We start from the raw sequence: 24,095 nt of genomic DNA on the forward strand, positions 1-24,095 counted from the left end.
ACCCGGTCTTAGTATTTTATTACTTAAAACCCATTGGTGGCTTTCCATGATTTATGGAATAAAGTCAAAATTCCTGTTTTTGCCAACGTTTCTGTGTGCCTCTCATCCCTACATTTACTGATTCCTGTGTGCCATAAATTGCCAGTTGTCCAGAGTTCATTCTCTTTTTGCACTTGGGAGGACTTCTGCATCCTGCAACTTTTCCCCTGAAACGTGCTTGGAAAATACCTACTCATTTTTTTCAGATTCAGGTTAGTTTTTTACTTCAGTTTCTTTTCCTGAAGCTTATACTGACTGCTCCATATGGCTTTGGGGATTAGCTACTCATTCCTTTGTGCCCTTTGTAGATACACATTTATCATGGAGTCTTTTTTTTTTTTTTTGAGATAGAGTCTCACTCTGTCACCAGGCTGGAGTGCAGTGGTGTGATCTCAGCTCACTGCAACCTTTACCTTCCAGGTTCAACTGATTCTCTTGCCTCAGCCTCCCAAGTAACTACAGGCGTGCACCACCGTGCCCAGCTAATTTTTGTATTTTTAGTAGAGACGGGGTTTCACTATGTTGGCCAGGATGGTCTCGATCTCTTGACCTCGTGATCTGCCCACGTTGGCCTCCCAAAGTGCTGGGATTACAGGCATGAACCACCGCTCCCAATCAGTCATGCAGTCTTTATACTTACTTTTTACTTGCCTGTGAGCTCACTGAATGCAGGGACTATTTCCTTGTTGCTCTAGCACCTACACCAGTACCTGGTATCCAGAAGCTGTATGCTAAATGTTTGTTGAGTGGCTGTTTGACTGAATGATTGTACTCCTAATTAGCAGATAGAAAGCCATGAACTTCCCAGTTCATCATTCTTTGTGCTCAATTCTGGTTTCTTTATTGTGTTCAAAAGAGTTCCTTAGTGACATAAAACTATGGAGCTAGTATGTCAGCTCATTTAAGCAATGATTGGTTTATGTATATAAGAGGCTTCAATAATTATATATTTTTATTTCAGTTTCAATAAATGATCAATTTATTAATTTTCTCTGTTTTGGCTTATTGTTCACATTTAATATCAAATAAAAGTGTTTTACTTAAAATTATTCATGCCAATTATGACAGTTAGGTGAATATTACTTTGATTTACATTCCAGTAGTAGTTTTGGTTGAACCCTGAATATGCTAAGACGTCCCTTTTCTTTTTTCTTATGAACAGGCTACTGTGTTTACATATATTATTAAAATCTTCTTTGAAAATACGAAGAGTGTTACATTTCTTATATTTAGTTCTCTGTGCTTCAGAATTCCTGTGATACTTGCTCTTAAGTCCTTCTGAGCAGTTGATGTTGATATTTATGTGGTTAATTTCATGAAACGTGGTGGTTTTCATTTCTATCATTAATTTATACAGGAGATAGACTGTTTTCCAGGTGTAAGCTCAGTCATATAATTAGAAAATTTATAAGCAGAAAGGAGTTATTTGGTCTAACCCATTTATTCTACAGATAGAGAAATTAGAGTCCAGAAACTCTGTCTTCTTTAAAGTCTTACAGGTATTTAAGAAAAAAGAATAGACTTGAGGTTTCTGCGCTCTGAACCCAGTGATCTTGACACTGTAATGATCTTCATCCATATTATTTACAGAAGTAGATATAATCACATATTAAATAAGAAACAAAAATACTAAGGAGATATTATACTGAAAAATGAAATAATATTATCTTAATTATTTTGATCAGATTCACTCTATAGCAGCTTGAAGGCTAATAATTCCAATGATTCTCTGAATAAACCATTTTTCTAATAAGATTACAGGTTTTAGTAATCTAATTATTTTGACTGATGCAAATGTTACCCCACCAGTCTGAAAAATGTGTTTATTTATATGTCATAAAGAATAATTTATTCCAAAAAGGCTAATTTTCAAAATATATGTATCTTCTGAAACTGTATCTATTTTTATCCCACGTTTTCTAAATATATTTTAGAGGGCATTTGTAGATTTTCATGATGCTGAAAAATTAAGGTATAATGGTCTCATGAAGGAGAATAATGTCATTTAGACATTGTAATTTTGGAGGATCACAATACTTTTTGGAATGTGGTTGTTGCAGCACTGGTCACTTATACTAATTATATAATAACATACTATACTAATGCAATAATATACCATATGAAATTATTCAGTGGTAAATTTGTCTTAAATCCTCTAGAATACTGCAAAGAAATAGTTTATATAAGAAAGAGTACCATAGCATATGTGAAGACAATATTTCCTATTTTTTTCTTCTTTTTTATTTTTTTGAAGACAAGTTCTCACTCTGTTGCCCAGACTGGAGTTCAGTGCCATGTTCATAGTTCACTGCAACCTCAAACTCCCAAGCTCAAGTGATCCTCTTGATTCAGCCTCTGAAGTAGCTGTGCCTATAGGTGTGCACCACCACACCGGCTAAGTTTTAAAATTTTTTATAGATATGTTGCCGAAGCTGGTCTCAAATTCTTGAGCTCAAGAGATCTTCTCACCTTGGCCTCCCAGAGTGTTGGGATTACAGGCATGAGCCACCATACTCAGCCAATATTTCTTTTGTAAAAGACATTTTCTAACATACTTCTCATTTTAACTAACATAATATTCAAAGTGTAGATCTGAGAAAGAGATAGTGCCTGCAGATCTGGGATCCTACGTGCTAATATTATGGGATGCATTCAGATTTGATCAGCAGATATTCCATTTATTCTAGAACACCACCAGCAGAAGAATGTAATTACGTCTATCACTAAAACTTTGTGTCAATACAGACTACTGTATTTGTTATCATAGATGGTCCTTGGATGGCAGCCTTAAGCAATTTTAAACCTAGACAGGTGATGTACTTTTTCTTCTTGGATAATTTTCATGGTTTTATCTAATTTGGTTGTAACTAATGTGTTTAATATGGCTTGCTTGTTTTTTAAAAAGTTGTTCAGTATCCTTAGAACTCAGTGCTGATTTCTTTTTCTAGCAGGCCTTTTATATAGGACATCTCACTTTCTCCTGGCTCTCTACTACTAGCATGAGGTCTCTGAAAAATCAAGACAGCAAAATAATTTGTTATAGAATAGCCTATGTAGAGGGACAGGGGAGGAGTCATATTCCAAGAGGGAAAGACCTTTGAGCCAGGCTCAATTTGTAGAGGCTGTTGAATGAAAATGAGAGAGAGAGAATGCACACTTTATTGCACTATTAAAGCAAAATTCTGACAATAACTTCTAAAAATGATTCAACTCTTCTACACTGAGAATATGACAGACCTTCCAAAAGTATAATTTCTTACATGAACGTCCAGGTATATAAGGAAAAATAACTGTTTCATACCAATATCTCCAGCCGCCTTTATTGTTGGTTCACCACATAGGTTTTTATCAGAATCGCAGAACATTAATTTTTTAAAGTAGCTACCATTACAACTAGCTTGAGAAGAACTTTCTTTTTAATAATTCGACCCAGATGCATTCTAGATACTCCAGTGTTACGAATCGATGGCTTCATGAGGAGCCGCTGTTGACTTATGCTATCTCTGGACACACTGACAGGAAATGTTTTCTTACACCTGTTTTCCTCCTGCTTTTCCTTGGTAGGACTTAGTTCCTTGGCATAGTTCAGTATCAATGGCAGTCATAGAGAAGTGTTACAAAAACCCAGCTTATTCCAACTTGTGAATTATTTGGCACCCAGGAACCAGGTCTTACAATCTTCAACCCGCTTTTTCCTAACATGGCCCCTTTTCTGAAATGTTTATTTATATATGATGTAGGCCTGGGGAAAGGACATGGACTTTCAAAGAAAATATTCTCCAATAGATCTCTCAACTCCAGAGAACCTTCTGACTAAATCTGAAAGAATTCCACTGTGCTCTGATAACATCCTTTAATAATGAAGGAAAAGATATTTTTCTCCCAGGAGGATTTTGTAGTGAAAGAGATGGCATAATTTTTTTTAAAAATGTTGTTTATAATCTCATTTGTTTTTTCATTTGTGGGGTGTGTCTTAAATCCTAAATGGTACATCCTTTTTAAAATACTTCTAGTAATAAAATGTTTCTGAAGTTATGTTGTAAATATCATTGGACTATGTTTAATAATGTTAAGTTGATCCCACTTCCCCTGAAATTATATACATAAATGCTGAAAGTATAAATTTACATATACAACTTCATGGAACATTTTTCTTCCAAGTGTGCATTTGCTAGAATTTGCATTGAAAGGTTTTGGAAGGAGCCTGTTGGTATGAATCCTGTGTGAGCAACACTCAGATTTGTTGCATACTGAACAGCATGCTAAATCTCACTTCACAATCTTGGATTTCTCATCTACCATCTTGAGCTGAATTTAAAATGTAACTGCAGTTTATTATGTCACCTGTTCGTCAAACACTGATGCAAAGCTTAGTTTTCAGTGTGAAGAACCCATGACTAGAGAAGGGAAGAAGAAAGGGTCAAGCAGACCTCACTAAAGAATGTATGGGCAAGAAAACACATCAGATGTCTTGATAGGATTTTTAAAGTCCTGTTAGACTTGTCATGATTTCCAAAACACTAAATGCCATCTAGTATTTTGGACCCTCCAAAATTACAGTAGAATATTATTATGGGTCATCTTAATTGGAAATATACAGGAAAATCCTGATGATTAATGTAGACTAGTGATAGCTCTCACACATTTATATAACCTATGTTGAAAAGAAAGAAGAAAGGCAGGAAGGAAAGAAGGAAAAAGAGCGGAGAGAGAGGAACAAGAAAACACGTGGATTTGTGGAAATGAAAATTTTTAAATTACTAATTTGCAAGAATGGGTAAGAAAAATACCGAGTATGAACATAAATGCTTTCAATTCCGTTTGTCTCTTAATCCTTCTCAGTCCGTGGCCAGTTTTGAAACTTGGTGTAACTTCCTTCCTTTATTCCTCCCTCCCTTGCTCCCTCCATCCCTTCTTGCCAGCCTCCTTCCCTTCCTCTCTCCTTGAGTTTCCTTCTTCTTTCTTGTTCCCTCCCTCCCTCCCTCTCTCTTTTTTTCCCTTAGTTTCCCCGGAAGCACATATACCAGCCATTTGAATGCTTTCTGCTCATAGATACTGCCAAGCCCCCTCACCCAGACTGCTGAATAGATTTGGTAGAATGGAATGAGAAACATAGACTTTGTGTCTGTGGCGGCCACCTCTGATGTTGCAGACTTCTGCCGTGATTATGCACTCCAGCCGAGGGACGCTAGAGAGGTTGAAATTTCAACTGTGGGATTTGCCATTTTGGAATTTGCAGAAATGTACTGGATATGCTAACAGCAGCCTGGCTAGCCTCCACTTCACAAGGAAGTATTTAAATATACACGTGTAATATGAGGAAAATTGCATTAGATCATAAGGGATGAATTATTTTGTAAATGACTATACCATCAAATACCATACCTGATATCAATCATCTTCATCGGACAGTATCTGTGTATGTAAGGAGATAAACAAAAAAGCAGGAGTTTATTTCTCTCTAATGTATCCTTGACTCTCTAGCAGTGACCTCTGAAATGTCTCTTCTGATCCAGACTTGTTTGAATCATGTGCAACATTTTAGATTTGTCTTTTCTCTGCAAGTTTTTTTTGTTAAGTACCATAACATATTGAACCAAATAGTTTTGCTTGCTTTCTATTGATGACACATGATTTTGGCTTTTATCTTCAGTGGAAAATCAATGTGTCACATGGAGTTCACTAAGAAAAAGGTATGGGGCCTCTTTGTAATTCTTTGTCAGATGATTGCTTTATCTTGATTTATGCCTTCAAACTTTTTCCCATTCAGCAGAAAATATTGTGTCGCTATCTGTGAGAGCAAAGCGATCTATACCAATTTATGCTCTAAGTGTAGCCTCCTTCCAGAACTGCTTATGGAACATATCAACTCACTATAGATTAGGGGCATAATGGATTCTTCTTTCTTAAAAGTGGAAGATTGACAGTTTTAGTTCATATACAAGCTTTTATATTAACATTAAAACAATATTTCTATGTAAAGTAAAATATTGTAGTTGATTATTCTTCGAGGGCCTCCCAGAATTTCAAGGTCTGAAAATAAATTCAGTGTTCCTGGTGGTAACAAAATTGCCCCTAATTCCTTGTATCAGGACTGCCATTTGGAACTGCTGGGGAAGCTCTTTTCAGAAATTATTTTCAAAACAGCATTGTTGCCTTTTGCCAAACTGAAATCTGGTTGTAAACTTTTGAAAACTAGTTCCTTGGAATGGAATTCAAGTTGTCTTCTAAGCAATTTTTTTTAACTCAAACATACATTCTATCTTGCTTTATTATGTCGCTATTTGTGTAAGAAACATATTTCTATTTTTACCATTTTCAATTTATTTACATTTACATTTACATTTGTGTGTATATATATATACACACATACATACACTTTAAGTTCTGGGATACATATGCAGAACTTGCAGTTTTGTGAAACAGGTATACATGTGCTGTCGTGGTTTGCTGCACCCATCAACCCGTCATCTACATTAAGTATTTCTCCTAATGCTATCCCTCCTCTTTCCTTCCTACCCACTGACAGGCCCCAGTGTGTGATGTTCCCCTCCCTGTGTCTATGTGTTCTCATTGTTCAACTCCCACTTATGAGTGAGAACATGTGGTGTTTGGTTTCCTGTTCTTGTGATAGTTTGTTGAGAATGATGGTTTCCAGCTTCATCCATGTCTCTGCAAAAGACATTAATCCATCCTTTTTTATAGCTGCATGGTATTCCATGGTGTATATGTGCCACATATTCTTTATCCAGTCTATCGTTGATGGGCATTTGGGTTGGTTCCTAGTCTTTGCTCTTGTGAATAGTGCTGCAATAAACATATGTGTGAATGTGTCTTTATAGTAGAATGATTTACAATCCTTTGGATGTGTACCTAGTAATGAGACTGTTAGGTCAAATGATATTTCTAGTTCTGGATCCTTGAGGAATGGCTACACTGTCTTCCACAATGGTTGAACTAATTTACACTCCCACCAACAGTGTAAAAACATTCCTATTTCTCCACATCCTCTCTAGCACCTGTTGTTTCCTGACTTTTTAATGATTGCCATTCTAACAGGCGCGAGATGGTATCTCATTGGACCAGGGGTGATGAGCTTTTTTTTTTTTTTCTTCGAGACAGCCTCACTCTGTCACCCAGGGTGGAGTGCAGTGGCACAATTTCGGCTCACTGCAACCTCCACCTAATGGGTTCAAGCAATTCTCCTGCCTTAGCCTCTTGAGTAGCTGGGATTACAGATATATACCACCACGCCTGGCTAAAGAGTTTTTGTGTGTTTTTGGTAGACACAGAGTTTCACCATAGTGGCCAGGCAAGTCTCAAACTCCTGACCTTGTGATCCACTCGCCTTGGCCTCCCAAAGTGATGGGATTACAGGCGTGAGCCACCACGCCCAGCCTATGATGAGCTTTTTTTCATGTGTTTATTGGCCGCATAAATGTCTTCTTTTGAGAAGTGTCTGTTCATATCCTTTTCCCACTTTTTGATGGGGTTGTTTTTTTCTTCTAAATTTGTTTAAGTTCCTTGTAGATTCTGGATATTTGCCCTTTGTTGGATGGATAGATTGCAAAAATTTTCTCCCACTCTGTAGGTTGTGTGTTCACTCCGATGATAGTGTCTTTTGCTGTGCAGAAGCTATCTTTAGTTTAATTAGATCCCATTTCTCAATTTTGGCTTTTGTTGCCACTGCTTTTGGTGTTTTAGTCATGAAGTCTTTGCCTATGCCTATGTTCTGAATGGTATTGGCTAGGTTGTCTTCTAGAGTTTTTATGGTTTTAGATCTTATGTTTAAGTCTTTAATCCATCTTGAGTTAATTATTTTATAAGGTGTAAGGAACGGGTCCACTTTCAGCTTTCTTCATATGGCTAGCCAGTTTTCCCATCACCATTTATTAAATAGTCAATCTTTCCCCATTGTTTGTTTTCGTCAGGTGTGTCAGAGATATGTTGTATATTTCATGGTACAATGCCTTCTGTCAATGGGGAAAAATAACAAGCATATATGGGATGAATGAAGTCTGCTATGGTTAAGGTTGAGAATATTTACTGATCCTTGAGTTCAGTCTCCAGGAATGTTGGAAATAGAGAATAGAGATAATGGAGATAAAGAAAAGTTCTGAAAATGACACTTCCCATAGTGTCAAAATTGTGATCTATTGGAGAATTCTGTGATACATCAAAATCTCTGTTTATGCTGAGGTTTGTTATTGTGTATGAGCATATCTTTATCAGGTGTAGGCTATTTCTATACTTTCATGTCTTTAAATCAATGTTTCTATTCACATATGTATATGTGCAAATAGAAGCATGCTAATATTATATATATATTGTCTGTCATTACCATGATTGCTATGATTATCATTAGCATGTATTATTAGTGTGACCGAAGTATCATCAGTATCAGTTTCTTTCTAACTGCAGTGCTCCTGTAATGCTTCATTTCTACAGAGCCAACCTACACCCACCGTTTCCCTGACTATAACTTTACCTAAAGTATAAGCCCTTATAAAGCCATGAAAGCCTACCAAGAATTATCAAAGAAGCTAGGCAGCAGCCAGGCTCTGCCTTAGGAAAAGATTTTACTTTTTATTATCATGTGCAGTACTTAACTACTTGTTTTGACCTCTAAGATTTTGCTCTCCTATATTTCTATCCCCTGGCTTTCTGATATTTCATGTGATTATATTTGAAATTTTAACCTTGCTTTTCTTTTTGGAATCTCTGATATCTCTGCTGCCACAGGTAATGACAGGTTCCTCTCTAACTGTTGGTGTTATCCCTGGTCAGATTATTACTGATGACAGAAGTAGATGTTTTACGTGGATTCTCTCGATATCAGAAACAAATACAGATATCACAACTCAAAAATGACAGACTGATAACCATTATGAACTTAGATGCAACATTCTTAATACAATATTAGCAAATTGAGTCTAGGAATATTTAAAAATGATAATGTGTTTTAACCAAGTGGGGTTTATCTCAAGTTGGTTTCAACAACTGAAAATCTACCATGCTGACAGAAAAAAGAAAAATCACGTGACACTCTCAATAGATGCAAAAAAGGAATTTACAAAATGTAACACATTTTTTAAATTAAAAACTCCCAGCAAACTGAGGATAGAAAAGTACATTTTCAAACTGATTATGTGTTTACAAAAAATCTATAGCAAACATCTTACTTAAAATGGTGAAAGCCTTAATACTTTCTACATAAGATTATGAAAAATGCAATGATGTCCTCTCTCCCTAGTTCTTTAAAGTATTGCATTCAATATTAAATAAGTGGAAATATATACCAAGTTCATTGATAAATATTTAATAATTATGAGATGATAATTCTCCTGGAATTGATCTCTAGATTCAGTGGAATTCCCATGAAACCTTATAGGTCCTTTTGGATAAAGTACAAAACTGATTCTAAAACAGGGAGAAAGAAAGAAGGGAAGGAAGGAGGAATGGACAGAAAGAAGAAAGAAATAAAGAGAAAAGAAAAGAAAATAAGAAATAAGTGACACCCAAGTTGGGAAGAAAGAAAAATACTATTCTCACGTGATGTAAACATATACATAGAAAATCCTTAGGCATCTGCAGAAGTGTGCTAGAGGTATGAAGTGAATTTAACAAAGTTGTAGGATGAAAGATCAATAAATAAAATCAATTGTGTTTCTATACACAATCAACACCAATTAGAAAATAAAATTATGTAAGCAATTTAACTTATAATAGCCTCAAAAATAATAAAATAATTCAGAATAAATTTAATAAAAGGTATGCTGATCCAAAATTTCTAAATCACTAATACGAGAGATTGAATAGGTAGAAATATGTATCAAGTTCATTGGTAAATATACATGTCATACTTATTAGATGATAATTCTTCTGAAACTGATCTCCAGATTTGGCACAATCCCAATCAAACCTATAGGCCTTTTTGGAGAAATTACAAAGCTGATTCTAATTTTTTTTTTAAATGCGGAAGTCCTAGAATAGCCAGAGCATGTTTTAGAAAGAAGAATAAAGTTGGAAAACTTTCCAAATTTCAAGACATATTGTAAAGCTATACTAACCAGTACATTAAACTTACTGGCATGAAGAAGACATATATATCAGTGAAACAGAATAAATAATTTAGAAATATATCCTGCCTTACATGGCCAAAGTTGCCAAAATCATTCAATAAGGAAATCAATGTCTTTATAAAGATGGTACTATTAAAATTGGATATTAAATGGAGAATATGAACTTCAGAATTACCTCACACCATATCCTCAAATTAACTCAACATGTATTTTATACATAATGTAAATATAAAATGTATAAAGCTTACTGAATAGGAAAAATTGTTAATAATCTTACTATAGCTAAAAATTTTTTAGATAAGAAAAGGATGGATGAAAATGGAAAAAAATAGTAAGTTGGACTTCATGAAATTAAGACTTTTGCAATTTAAAACATAGCATCAAAAAATGAAAAGGCAAACCACAGATTGGGACAGAATAATTTTAAATATGTCTGATAAAGAACTTTCATCTAGAATGTACACATAACTAAAAAACTAAATAACAAAACACAAATAACTCATTTAACATAATATTTTGACCTAAATGGGCCAAATATTTGTACGGATATTTTAATTTAAAAAGAGATGATGTCCAATACACAAAGGAAAAGATACTTAACATTACCCGTCATCAGGGAAATGCAAGTTAAAACCACATTGAGGTACCACTGTACACCCACTGGAGTGGCTGACACGAGCAGAACTGACCATACCACATGATGTGAAGAATTGCTATTCACACCTGGCTAGTGGGACTTCAAAATGGTACAGACATTTTGGAAAGCAGTTTGGCAGTTTCTTTTAATGTTAAACTTAGTACTGATCATATAGCCAAATAATTCCACTGCGACTCAAAATAAATAAAAACATATCCGTACCAAGCCTCATCCTTGAAGTTCATAGCAGACGTGTCCATCAACTTGTAAATGGATAAACCAGTTGTAGATGGAGTACCACTCAACAATAAAAAGGAGCAAACTGATACAACAGCAATATAAATGAATATCAAAAGCATTATGCTCAGTGAAAGAAGCTAGACATGAAAGACACCAATGTATCATTCCACTAATAGGATACTCTAGAAAATGCAAACTGTAGAAACAGAAGCAGATTAGTGGTTGCCTGTGTTCAGGAATGGAGAAAAGATCAAATGCAAAACAGCAAAAGAAAACATTTTGTGATGATGCAGATTTTCTGTATCTTGATCATGATTGTGGTCAAATGATGATATTCATCTGCCATAACCCATTAAATTGCACATTGAAAAGGGTGAATTTTACTGCGTGTACATTATACTTAAATGGAGCTGTAAATATGTTTGGAGCTTATCTGTGAACATTAGTTGCAGAGCAGGAGTTATTTTTATAGAGTGGAAATCTGCTGAGTGCCAACTTGAGAAGGGTTGAAAAAAATTAGAACCTTCTTCCAACACATTTCAGTTAGAACACTCTTAGGATGTCGTTACAGCTGCGCTCTATATTGGAGTCTCTGATGAAATCACATGTCTAACGATCTCAGCATGCCTTTAATCAACAGAATATACACGTGTTTTCTTTTTTTACTATAAAGGATATACCAAACAACTTTTTCAAGACTTTACTTCAAAAAGGCACGTAGTTTTGCAACATTTTTGGTAAGTCTTTAATTATTTCAAAATGAAAAATTGAAAATAAAATGCAATTATTTACTCAGGCCCCCCCAAAAAAGGTCTGTACGGGGAATGCATGTGGTGTGTGTGTGTGTGTGTGTGTGTAAGTGTGTGATTTGAAGAATTGAAAAAATTTTAGTGGGGTTTTGTAGCATCACTTTGATAGCATCCTGTAATTTTGTATTGTGTTTGAAATAAAAATAAAGTGAATACACTGATAAAAGAATTTGAAAAGAATTTGCATTATTGCCTAAATTATGTGTGGTTTCCACAGTGGCATGAATCGAGCATCTTTAACCTGCATAACAATATATCAGAATGTATTAGGTAAAAAATAAGTAAACTAGTATAACAAAGTTAAATATTTCTAAAGGAAAATTATAGCTTTATTTTTTTTTCCTGAAATGTTTTGAGGAGATATTTACACCAAAAGATATTATCACTGATCAATGAAACTTTTTCAGAATTTGCTTGTGTCCCACCAATATTTGATTACATAGTGCTTCTGTGAGTTCCATTTCATTAATTTAGCTTTGACAGGAGAGAAGGCAATGGCTCTGCAGCCTCTCTCGGTGTGGCATGATCCTGGTTCCGCTGGCTGATCTCTATTAGAACCATGGCCTTAATCATGCCTTTCATGCTTCTAACTTGATTTGCATTTGTTGTGTGATCCAAATTTATTCTCTCGTTTAGTCGCTTCCACCCATAGAAAAGCAGGTCTTTTTCATTTCTCCTTCACCATTGCCCCCATTTTTTCTTTTTGTCCTCCCATGATGAAAAACAAGACAGAAAACAAACTATAACAACAACAGACACCTTTTGTCTGTGGTCACCAATGCATTGTAGCACTAAACTTTGTTCAAAATCTCTAGATCTGACCTCTATATCTGCTGTTCCCAGAGTTTTTCAATGTATTCTCTAGACTGCTGTGACCCGCTGACAGAAAGTCTAGCTATATTTAATTGAAAGTTATTACTGTCTGGTATGGTTTGGCTGTGTCCCCACTGAAATCTCATCTTGCACTGTAGCTCCCATAATTCACATGTTGTGGGAGGGACCCAGTGAGAGGTAAGTGGATCATGGGGGCAGTTTTCCCCACACTGTTCTAGTGGTAGTGAATAAGTCTCATGAGATCTGATGGTTTTATAAGGGGAAACCCCTTTCACCTTTCACTTGGTTCTCATTTGCTGTTTGCCTGCTGCCATGTAAGACGCGCCTTTCGCCTTCTGCCATAACTGTGAGGCCTCCTCAGCCATGTGGAACTGTGAATTCATTAAACCTCTTTTTCTTTATAAATTACCCAGTCTTGGGTATGTCTTTATCAGCAGCATGAAAATTGACTAATACACTCACTGTCCATGAATGATAGTCTGTTAGCCCATTTGCATTGTTATAAAGAAATACCTGAGGCTGGGTAATTTATAAAGAAATGCAGTTTATTTGGCTCCTTGTTGTGAAGGCTGTACATGAAGCATAGTACTGGCACCTGCTTCCAGGGAGGGCCTCAGGAACCTTCCAATCATGGTGGAAGGTGAAGGGAAACCAGCATATCACATGGTGAGAGAGGAAGCAAGAGAGACAGGGAGGAGGTGTCAGTCTCTTTTAAACAACCAGATATCGCATGAACTCACAGGGTAAGAACTCATTCATTACCAAGAGGACAGCACCAAGCCATTCAGGAGGCATCTATCTCCAACATTGGGGATCACATTTTAACGTGAGATTTGAAGGGGACAAACATCCAAACTATGTCAGATACCAAAGCTGACAATGCTTAGGATCTTTAGCTGTTCCAGGTTCTGGGAAAAGGGAGAGAGTTAGCTTCCCTCGTCTATGTTGTGCTACTCCATATTATATTAGTAATTATTGTTCTCTAAAGGTTCTTAAAAGCAAATAAACAAATGCAAGGCAAAACATATAAAACGCAAGGCAAAACATACGAAATGCAAGGCAAATGCATTAAAAACTTTTGAGTGTTAATATATAGATTTTATTTTATCTTTTTAATTTCTTTTGCTTAACCAAATAGATTATGTAGTTTTGATTAACTGGCCATGAAATAGCTCTGCCTACATAGAATTTCCCATGAATAATTGGTTGTGGAGACTTTTGTGTGTGACCCAAATCCTCCCTCAAAACTGAAGTTTGCCCAGCTATTGGGAGTGTTGGCAAATCATTCCTCTCAGCTGATTCTCTCTAGAATTTATTCTCAGGAGATCTAATTAATAACTTGTCAAGCTGATGTCCATCCTTGGGGACAACTCGTATCTGAAGAATGGCCAGTGAAAGGTATTAAAACTCCATACTCCTGCCTCAATTTAGGGCAACTCTGAAGGGTCGCCCCAGCTTCTCAGCTCCCCCTTGAGATTAGCTGAGGTATTTGTTGTGACTGCCTCACATCTCAACTCCCTTTATCCAATTCAGCTTTTTCGCCACAGTTATTGGTTCCTAGGATTTTACCCAGTTAAATGTTCTCTACACAAATCTCTATCTCAAATCTGCTTTACAGGGAATGTGGCCTCAGACAGGTTTTCATTAGGTTCTGGACATAACTCTCATTAGTCATTGATATGATTCGGCTGTGTCTCCATCCGAATCTCACCTTGATTGTAATTATCCCCGCATGTCAAGGATGGAGTCAGGTGGAGATAATTGAATCATAGGGGCGGGTTCCCCCTACTGTTCTCCTGGTAGCGAATAAGTCTCACCAGATCTGATGCTTTTAAAATGGGAGCTTCCCTACACAAGCTTTCTTCTCTGCTACCATTTAAGATGTGCCTTTGCTTCTTTTTTGCCTTCTGCCGTGACTGTGAAGCCTCCCCAGCCATGTGGAATCGTGAGTTCCTTAAACCTCTTTCCTTTCTAAATTACCCGGTCTTGGGTATGACTTTATTAGCAGCATGAGAACAAACTAGTGCAGTCTGTTCTATAAGCCCAAGTCGGATCACAGAGTCCCGCTTTCTGTTTTTTTTTTCTAGCCCATATTTCTACTAAAACTTGACTCATATAGACTTAAAACAAAATAATTAAGCATGGCTAATATTTATTTAATATTTTATACGTGTCAGGTACTGTATTTTGTAACTTATCTTTTAATAATCTTTCCAAATCTCTAAAAGGAGAATTCTGCTCTTTTATAGAGAAAATAAGGATGGCTCTGAAAATGTTAGCATTAGGGGAAGTAGGGTGAGGGACATAGGGGGCACTTTGTGTTATTTGTGCATTTTGCTATCAATCTAAAATCAGGTCAAAATAACAATTAAAAAAATGGGTAGTAGAAGCAGGTTGTTAAGATTTTCAGTGTGACTCTAGAATTTTTTTGTTTGTTGTTTGTTTTGGAGTGTAGTGGTAAGATCTCTGCTCACTGCAACCTCCACTTCCCAGGCTCAAGCAATTCTCCTGCCTCAGTCTCCCAAGTAGCTGGGATTATAGGTGCCCGCCACCACACCCAGCTAAGTTTTCTATTTTTTTTTTTTTTTTAGTAGAGATGGGGTTTCAGCATGTTGGCCAGGCCAGTCTCCTACTCCTGACTTCAAGTCATCCGCCCACCTCAGCCTCCCGAAGTGCTGGGATTATAGGCATGAGCCACCACTCCTGGCCCAAAGTTCATATTTTAACTACTAACCTAAATTATTTTAAAAACAAAAGCCTCCTTGGACTCAAACCAGGTCAGAGTGACATGATCATGTGCCTGTTTTGTGCAGGGTGAAGCGAGATTATTATCTAGGAAATAGCTGAAATGTCTTGTTGTGGGCATAAATATTTCATATAAATTCTAAGCTTCATATTAGCACTTAGATTATAATTACCTAAAGAATAGAGAACAATTTCATATAATTTTCAGTGTATCAGGCGAATCAAAAGTATACATACAAGCATGCAGATGAATTTCAGTGAATATAGTGGTGACAATGCTCAACAGAATATGTGTCCACCACCCCAACCCTGCTTCTTGCTCTTTCACTGTCCTAAAGATAGAACAAAATGGTTCAGGCATCCAGCTTGTCCCCTCCACACTTCACACTTTTACTTAATAGCAGCTTATCTTTAACACTTTGTCATCTTTAAGATGTTTCTAATTCTTTCTGGTAGATCCTAGGACTGAGGATGAGGAAGAATGATTTTATTTAAATAAAGTTGCTTAATTAAAAAACAATTTTTTTAGTTTTAAAATATTTTCATTATTTTATAAAATTTTTGTGGGTACATAGGAGGTTTATATATTTGTGGGGTACATGAGATGTTTTGATACAGGCATGCAGTGTGAAATAATCACGTCATGAGGAATGGGCTTTCCATCCCCTCAAGCATTTATCCTCTGAGTTAAAAACTATTCAATTGACTGGGCGCGGTGGCTCACGCCTGTAGTCCCAGCTCTTTGGGAGGCCGAGGTTGGCGGATCGCCTGAGGTCAGGAGTTTGAGACCAGCCTGGCCAACATGATGAAACCCCATCTCTACTAAAAATACAAAAATTAGCCGGGTGTGGTGGCGAGTGCCTGTCATCCCAGCTACTCGGGAGGCTGAGACAGGAGAATCATTTGAACCTGGGAGGTGGAGGTTACAGTGAGCCGAGATCATGCCATTGTACTCCAGCCTGAGTGACAAGAGTGAAACTCCATGTCAAAAACAAACAAACAAACAAAAATCAATTACATTCTTTAAGTTATTAAAATTAAATGTTGTAAATGATTTTTTTTCCCAAAGCTTTTTCAAAGAAAAAAAAAGTAGAAACAAAGACACTTTCTACTGATTTCCAACATGGTGACTCTGTATTTCTAGCATGTGTTAAGGTTAAAAATTGATTTTATGTTTAATACAAAACATAGCATAATGTAATGAAAAGCAAGATTGTAATGATAAAGGAAAATAACACTAGTGCTATTTTTTTTCAATTTGAAGCATTGGATTAAAATGAATTAGGTTATATTCCAACATGTTTATATTGAATTTCTTTTTTCTCCAATTGGTTTCTTTTTATTAATGGGGGAGTGTTGCATTTGTATAAGGTTTCCCTATTATATTCAATTGTTTTGAGATGCTTTTAATTTGAAGTTTTTATGTTTTCTTTTTGATGTATACATGTTATGCTTTTATGCTGAATTTGATAATTGGTGCTGTATATGCAAAGCAAATGTAATTTCCCAGCTTTTATTTTTTAAAGCCCTGGGAAGCAACATAATAAAGTAGAAATAGTATCAAGACAGGAGTTAGAATACCTGGATTCTAAAATTTAAATTAAATTAGGATCTAGTGACATTATAGGTGTTCCTTGATCTTCTGATGACCTGATTCCTCAAAAGAAAAATAAAATAATCTATAAATTGTTTCTAATTCTAAAACTGTATAAATCCTATTTTTAAAATTATAATTAGTTGAACTCTATAAGGTCACAAAAATCCCTATTAAGAAACTAAAATAAAATTTTATCATATCTTAAAAAGACTCTGATCTTTTTTTATATGCTGACATGAATTCTAATTATTTATGAGCCCCTAAAAAACATTTAAGATCACAGTTTATGTTTTATTATTGACTTTCAGATAATTAACATTCTACTGATAGATATGAACAAATCTACTCTAACAGAGATAGTCATTAGTTTATTTCTCTCTTTTCAGTATCAATAAAAAGTATCGATTTACCAAAAACAATGAATTAATTGCCTGAAATAAATGAAACATAAGCAGCAAAAGTGAACTTTTTAGTATAACTCTTCTTGTAAACATTGACTTAGTTCAAAGGGAGCTTATCTTTAAAAAAAAGCGCTAATTCATGTCTATTGGTATAGATATCATCTTTTGTTCCTTGAAAATAGATCCTACTATACTCCAGACACTATGCCACTGGGTGCAGATATTAACACAAATAGCAGGTGATCATTGTCCTCATGGAGTTTATTTTAAAGAGAACAAAGTGAGACAAAGGCACACAAGCAAAGAACTACAATACAAAGGGGATGGCATCTGACTCAGCATGGAGGTGTCACGGAAGGTGTTGTTTTGCTTAGGTTTTGAAGTGTGGGTAGGAGATGGCCCATGTTGAGAGTGGGAACTGGGAATTAAAAAGATGAGGAGGTCTCTGCAAATCTACATGGATGGGAAGTAGCATGCTGATGTGGGAAACAACTAAAAAGTTCCAGAATGCATGGTTTATAAAGCGTGAGTCAGAGAGGGCTAGACCAGTAGCCAGATCAAGGATATCTCAGATGTTATAGTCATGAATTAGTGCATTGACCAGCAGGCCATGGGAGTCACTGAAGGTTTCAGTCAGGTAAGTGAGCTGATCAGAACAGTCCTTTAGATAGGCCGCTCTTTTGGCTGTAAGGGGGACACGTTTGAAGTAGGGCTATAGCTAAAAATATACAGACACTTCCTCTTGTCTACAGCCCTGCTGGCATCTGTTGTATTTTGACTTTTTAATAATAGCCATTCCAACCGGTATGAAATGGTATCTCATTGTGTTTTGATTTGCATTTTTCTGATGATTAGTGATTCTAAGCATTTTTTTTTTCGTGTATTTGTTGGCCATTTGTATGTGTTCTTTTGAGAAGTGTTTGTTCATGTCCTTTGCCCATTTTTTAATTGGGTTATTTTTTTTTTCTAATTGATTTAAGTTCCCTGTAGATTCTGGATACTAAAAAACAAACAAAAACCAGAAGTAAATAAATTCTCAGGACACACACACCCACACCCACACCCACAGAGAGAGAGAGAGCCTAGGTAAGAGGCCACCAACCACCAGGGTCTAAACTGGGAACACTTTCTAGTACAGAATGAATGGAAAGGATTCATGAAATATCTAGAAAGTAACGTTAATGAGATTTACATGTATGGAGTGAATGAGGAGAAACGGATCATTCAGGATTCTGGTGGGAATAACAGGTTGAGCCATTAGTTGAAATTTTGAAGTGGGAGAAGGAGAGCGAGTTTTAGGGAGAAAGATGAGTTGTTTTTTAGGTATTTCAAACCCTTGAAGCTTCTATGGGACATCGAAGTGGAAATAACAGTCTGTGGGTTGGGACAATAAAGAAAGAAATTGGTTGAAGACTAGGGGAAGAGTATAGAGCAAAGAAATATTTAAGATAATAAACATATAGAGATAGCTGAAAATGTGGGACTGGATTACAAAGGAAGAATGATTTAGTTATGAAGCCCAAGGGCTGACAGGAATGGGTGACTAGTCGAGGAGTTCATATGCATCTGTTATTATATGAATAAAAAAAATTATCTGTTCCTTCCTAAAGATATCTTCAACCTGTTTTTGGATACATATGGGCACTGCTTTTCATTCTCTTAGCCCCATTTCTTATTTTAGCCTCTGCTGTAGCAATCAGTTCTGCACAGGCTTTGATCAAGGCTTTGACTAGTTGGTGCAGGTGTGATATGACACTTACCTGGATTGGCCCACAGTTTGTGGCTGCTCTTACTTAAGCAGGTGGGATGCTCATGTAGGTGTAACCTAGAAGCTTGGTAGAGTTTATGCCCATGGGGCAACCTGTGACCACTCAAAAATAAAGCCCTTTCCTCCTCCCAGATTGAGGAGTCTTGCATTATGTAATAAAACTCCTTAGAAGGCCTATTAGGTTCCAATACAGCATTAGGCAACTTGATAAGGTATCCCATCATCAGCCTTCCTTTCTTCCCTCATTCCTCTGCCTCTTACTCTTTCTTCCTAAGTTAACTTCTTAGATAAAATGCCAACTTTCTATATTTTGTTTCACATCAGGGAAAATAATTGTATATCCCATTTCAAAAGCACATAAAAAGGTTTTACTGTATAGAAAATTTGTCTTTAAGAGATTAAGCTGTAATTTTCCAAATACTTTAAAATTTTATTTCAGATAGGTTTTTCATTTTTATAAGCTTCATCTAAAAGCAGAGTTCACCTAAGAATATACCTAAGAGCATATTACATAGAATATATTTTATATTTCAGTAGTTTAGCTAGGATTCTTTCAAAATTGAGAGGATCTACAAATATTTCTAACACATTAGTTTTCAGTCTTAAGGCTGAGTCAAGAACAAAGCTCCTAAACTTTGCATTGGTGATTGAGAACATTTTAAAATTGTTACTTAATTCATTAATTTGTTTTTAAAATATTTTCACATTGTAATTATATAGATTTATAGGATACAATTTGATGTTTCAATGAATATGTATGTTGTCTAATGATCCAATAAGGATAGTTAGTGTATTAATTACCTCATGCATTCATCATTTCTTTTTAATAAGAAATTTCAAAATCCTTTCTTCTAGATACTTTGTAATATACAATACTTTACTTTTAACTATAGTCACCCTGCTTTGCAAAGATCACTACAACTTATTCTTCCTATATAATTGTGATTTCATAACTGTTAACCAATCTATCTCCATTTTACCCTCCCCACTTCTTCCTCACTGTTTGGTAACCACTATTCTACTCTACTTCTCTATTAACATTTTTTTTTTTAAGATTCCACATATGAGCGAGATCATGCGGTATTTGCTTTCTGTGTCTGGCTTATTTCACTTAACATTGTATCCTACAGGGTCATCCATGTTGTTGCAACTGGCAGAATTTCATTCTTTTTTTATGGCTGAATAGTATTTCATTGTGTGTGTGTCCATATATATATATATATATTTATATATAATTTTATGTATAATTATAATTACACATAAAATTATATGTAATTATAAATAATTTTATGTATAATTACACATAAAATTATATGTAATTATAAATAATTTTATGTATAATTATACATAAAATTATATATAATTATAATTATATATAATTATATATATAATAATATATATTATATGTAATATATATAATATACATAATATACGTTATATATATTATATATAATATACATAACGTATATTATATATTATACATTATATGTATTATATATAATATACATAATATATATTATAGATAATATAGATAATATATATTATATATAATATACATAATATATATTATATATAATATACATTATATATATTATATATAATATATATTATATATATTATATATATATAATTCACTTGTTTGTTTTTAGACACATAGGTTGATTCCATATCTGATTATTAGAAATAGTGCTACAGTAAACATAAGAGTGCAGATATTTATCAAACACAATGATTTCATTTCCTATGGATATATACCCAGTAGTGGGATTGCTGGGTTATGTGATCAAATGATTGTTTTTTTTGTTTTTTTTTTATTTTTTAGCGAACTTCCATAAAGTTTTGCTTAATGGTTGTACTAGTTTACAACCCCATCAGCGGTGTGTAAGTGTTCCCTTTTCTCCACTTCCTTGCCAACTCTTGTTATCTTTTACCTTTTTGGTAATAGCCATTCTAATGGGTGAACTGGTATCTCATTGCGGTTTTGATTTGCATTTCCCTGATGGTTAGTGATGTTGAACATGATTTTATTATATATTCGTCTTGACCATTTGTATATTTTCTCTTGTGGCATTTCTTTTAGTTTATTTTGTCCTTTTTTTTTTTTTTGCGAAGGAGTCTTGCTCTGTTGCCCAAGCTGGAGTGCAGTGGTGCAATCGGGGCTCACGGCAACCTCCATCTCCCTGGTTCAAGCAATTCCCCTGCCTCAGCCTGCTGAGTAGCTGGGGTTACAGGCACACGCCATCATGTTTGGCTAAATTTTTGTATTTTTAGTAGAGAAATGATTTCACCATATTGGTCAGGCTGGTCTCAAACTCCTGACCTCAGGCAATCCGCCTGCCTCAGCCTCCCAGTTTTGCCCATTTTTAAATAAGTTATTTATGTTTTTGCTGTTGAGTTGTTTAAGTTTGTTATATAATCTGGGCATTAACTCCTTAGCAGATGTATAGTTTGCAAATATTGTATCCCATTCTGTAAGTTGTTTTTTCACTCTGTTAAGTTTCCTTTGCTGTGCAAAAGCATTTTAGTTTGATGAAACCCCATTTATCTATTTTTGCTTCTGTTGCCTGTGCTTTTGACGTCTCATTTAAAAAATCCTTGTAGAACCCAAAGTTATAGAGAATTTCCCACATGTTATCTTCTAGTAGTTTTTCATAGTTTTCAATCTTACCTTTAGGTCTTTAATCGTATTTGAGTTGATTTTTGTATAAGGTAAAAGATAGGGGTCTAATTTCATTATCCCACATGTAGATATCCAATCTTCTCAGTACCATTTAATGAAGAGACTGTCTTTACCCCTGTGTGTGCTCTTGACTCCTTTTTTGAAAATCAGTTGACTTTAGGTATGAGAATTTATTTCTGAGCTGTATATTCTCTTCCGTTGGTCTATGTGTTTGCTTTATGGCAGTGCCATGCTGTTTTGCTTACTATGGCTTTGTAGTATATTTTGAAGTCAGGTAGTGTGGTGCCTCCAGCTTTGTTATTTTTGCACAGGATTGCTTTGGTTATTTGGGGTCTTTTCTGGTTTCATACAAATTTTAGGGTATTTTTTTCTATTTCTGTGAAGAATTTCATTGGTATTTTGATAGGGATTGCATTGAATCTGTGGGACATTTTGTTAGTATGGTCATTTCAATAGTATCAATTCTTCCATTCCATGAGTATACAGTGTCCATTTTTTGTGGATCGTAAATTTTCCCATCAGTGTGTTATAGTTTTCATTGTAGAGATCTTTCACGACCTTGATTAAATTTATCTGCAGATTTCTTGGTAGCTATTGTAAATGGAATTCCTTTCTTGATGACTTTTTCAGATAGTTCACTATTAGTGTATAGAAACACCACTGAATTTTCTGTGTTGATTTTGTATACTACAACTTTACTGAATTTATTTATGATTTCTAGTAGTTTTTGGTCAAGTCTTTAGGGTTCTCACTCTATATAAGTATATATAGAAAGAACCCTAAAGAGAGAGAGATCATATATATCTATATGATCATATATATAGATGTATACATATGTATGTGAGATCACATTTTCTACAAACAGAAACAATCTGACTTCCTTCTTTCCAGTTTGGATCCCTCTTATTTATTTCTTTTGTCTAATTGCTCTGGCTCTGACCTCCAGTACTATGCTAAATAGAAGTGGTAGAAGTTGACATCCTTGTCTTCCTCCATATCATAGAGGAAAAGCATTTAACTATTCACCATAAATAAGATGTTAGCTGTGGGTTTGTCACATATGGCCTTTACTGCGTTGAGGTACACTCCTATACCTACTTTCTTGACAGTTTTTATCATAAAGGAATGTTGACTTTTGTCAAGTGTTCTTTTTGCATCTGTTGAAATGATCACATGGTTTTTGTTCTTCTTTCTATTGTGGTGGTGTATCATATTTACTGATTTGTGCATGTTAAGCCATCCTTTCATCCCTGGGATGAACCCCACTTGATTATAGTGAATACTCTTTTTAGTGTGCTGTCGAAGTCAGTTCACTTGTATCTTGTTGAGAATTTTTGTATCTATGTTCTTCAGGAATATTGGCCTGTTATTTTCATTTTGTGCGTGTCTTTGTCTGGTTTTAGAATCAGGATATTGCGAGCCTCATAAGATGAGTATGGAAGTATTCCTTCCTCATTACTTTTGTGGAAAAGTTTGTGGAGAATTGGTAGTTATTCTTTAACTGTTTGGTAGAATTCAGCAGTGAAGACATCAGGTCCTGGGTGTTGGTTGTTGTTGTTGTTGTTTTGATGGAAGATGTTTTATTATTGATTCAATTTCCAAACTCATTCTTGATGTGTTCAGATGTTATATTTCCTCACAATTTAATCTGGGTAGTTGTATGTGTGCAGAAATTTATTCATTTTATTCTACATTATCAAATTTGTTGGCATATAGTTATGAGTAATGTCTTACAATCCCTTCTATTTCTGTGGTGTATCAGTTGTAATGTCTCCTTTTTCATCTTTTATTTATTTGAATTTTCTCTCCTTTTGTCTTAGTTTAGCTAAAGGTTTGTCAGTTTTACCTTTACACTTTGTCTTATTTATCTTTTGAAATATTTTTTAGTGTCTGTTTCATTTATATCTGCTGTGAGCTTTATTATTTCCTTCCTTCTACCAATTTTGGGTTTAGTTTGTTTTTGATGTTCTAGTTACTTGAAGTGTATAATTTTGCTTTGTGATTTGAAAATCTTTCTTCTTTTTTGGTGTAGGCTTTTATTGCTATAAATTTCCCTCTTAGAACTGCTTTTGCTACGTTCCATAGGTTTGGGTATGTTGGATTTTCATTCTTACTTGTCTCAGTGACTTTTGACATTTTCCTATTAATGTCTTAATGAGACCTATTGATTTCTTGGGTGCATGCTATTTAATTTCCATGTTTTTATAAAATTTCCAAGGGCTTTCCTGTTGTTGATTTCTGGCTTTATATCCCTGTAATCAGA

This window comes from Gorilla gorilla, chromosome 23 (genome assembly GCF_029281585.2).
Source record: "Gorilla gorilla gorilla isolate KB3781 chromosome 23, NHGRI_mGorGor1-v2.1_pri, whole genome shotgun sequence".
NCBI lineage: Eukaryota > Metazoa > Chordata > Mammalia > Primates > Hominidae > Gorilla > Gorilla gorilla.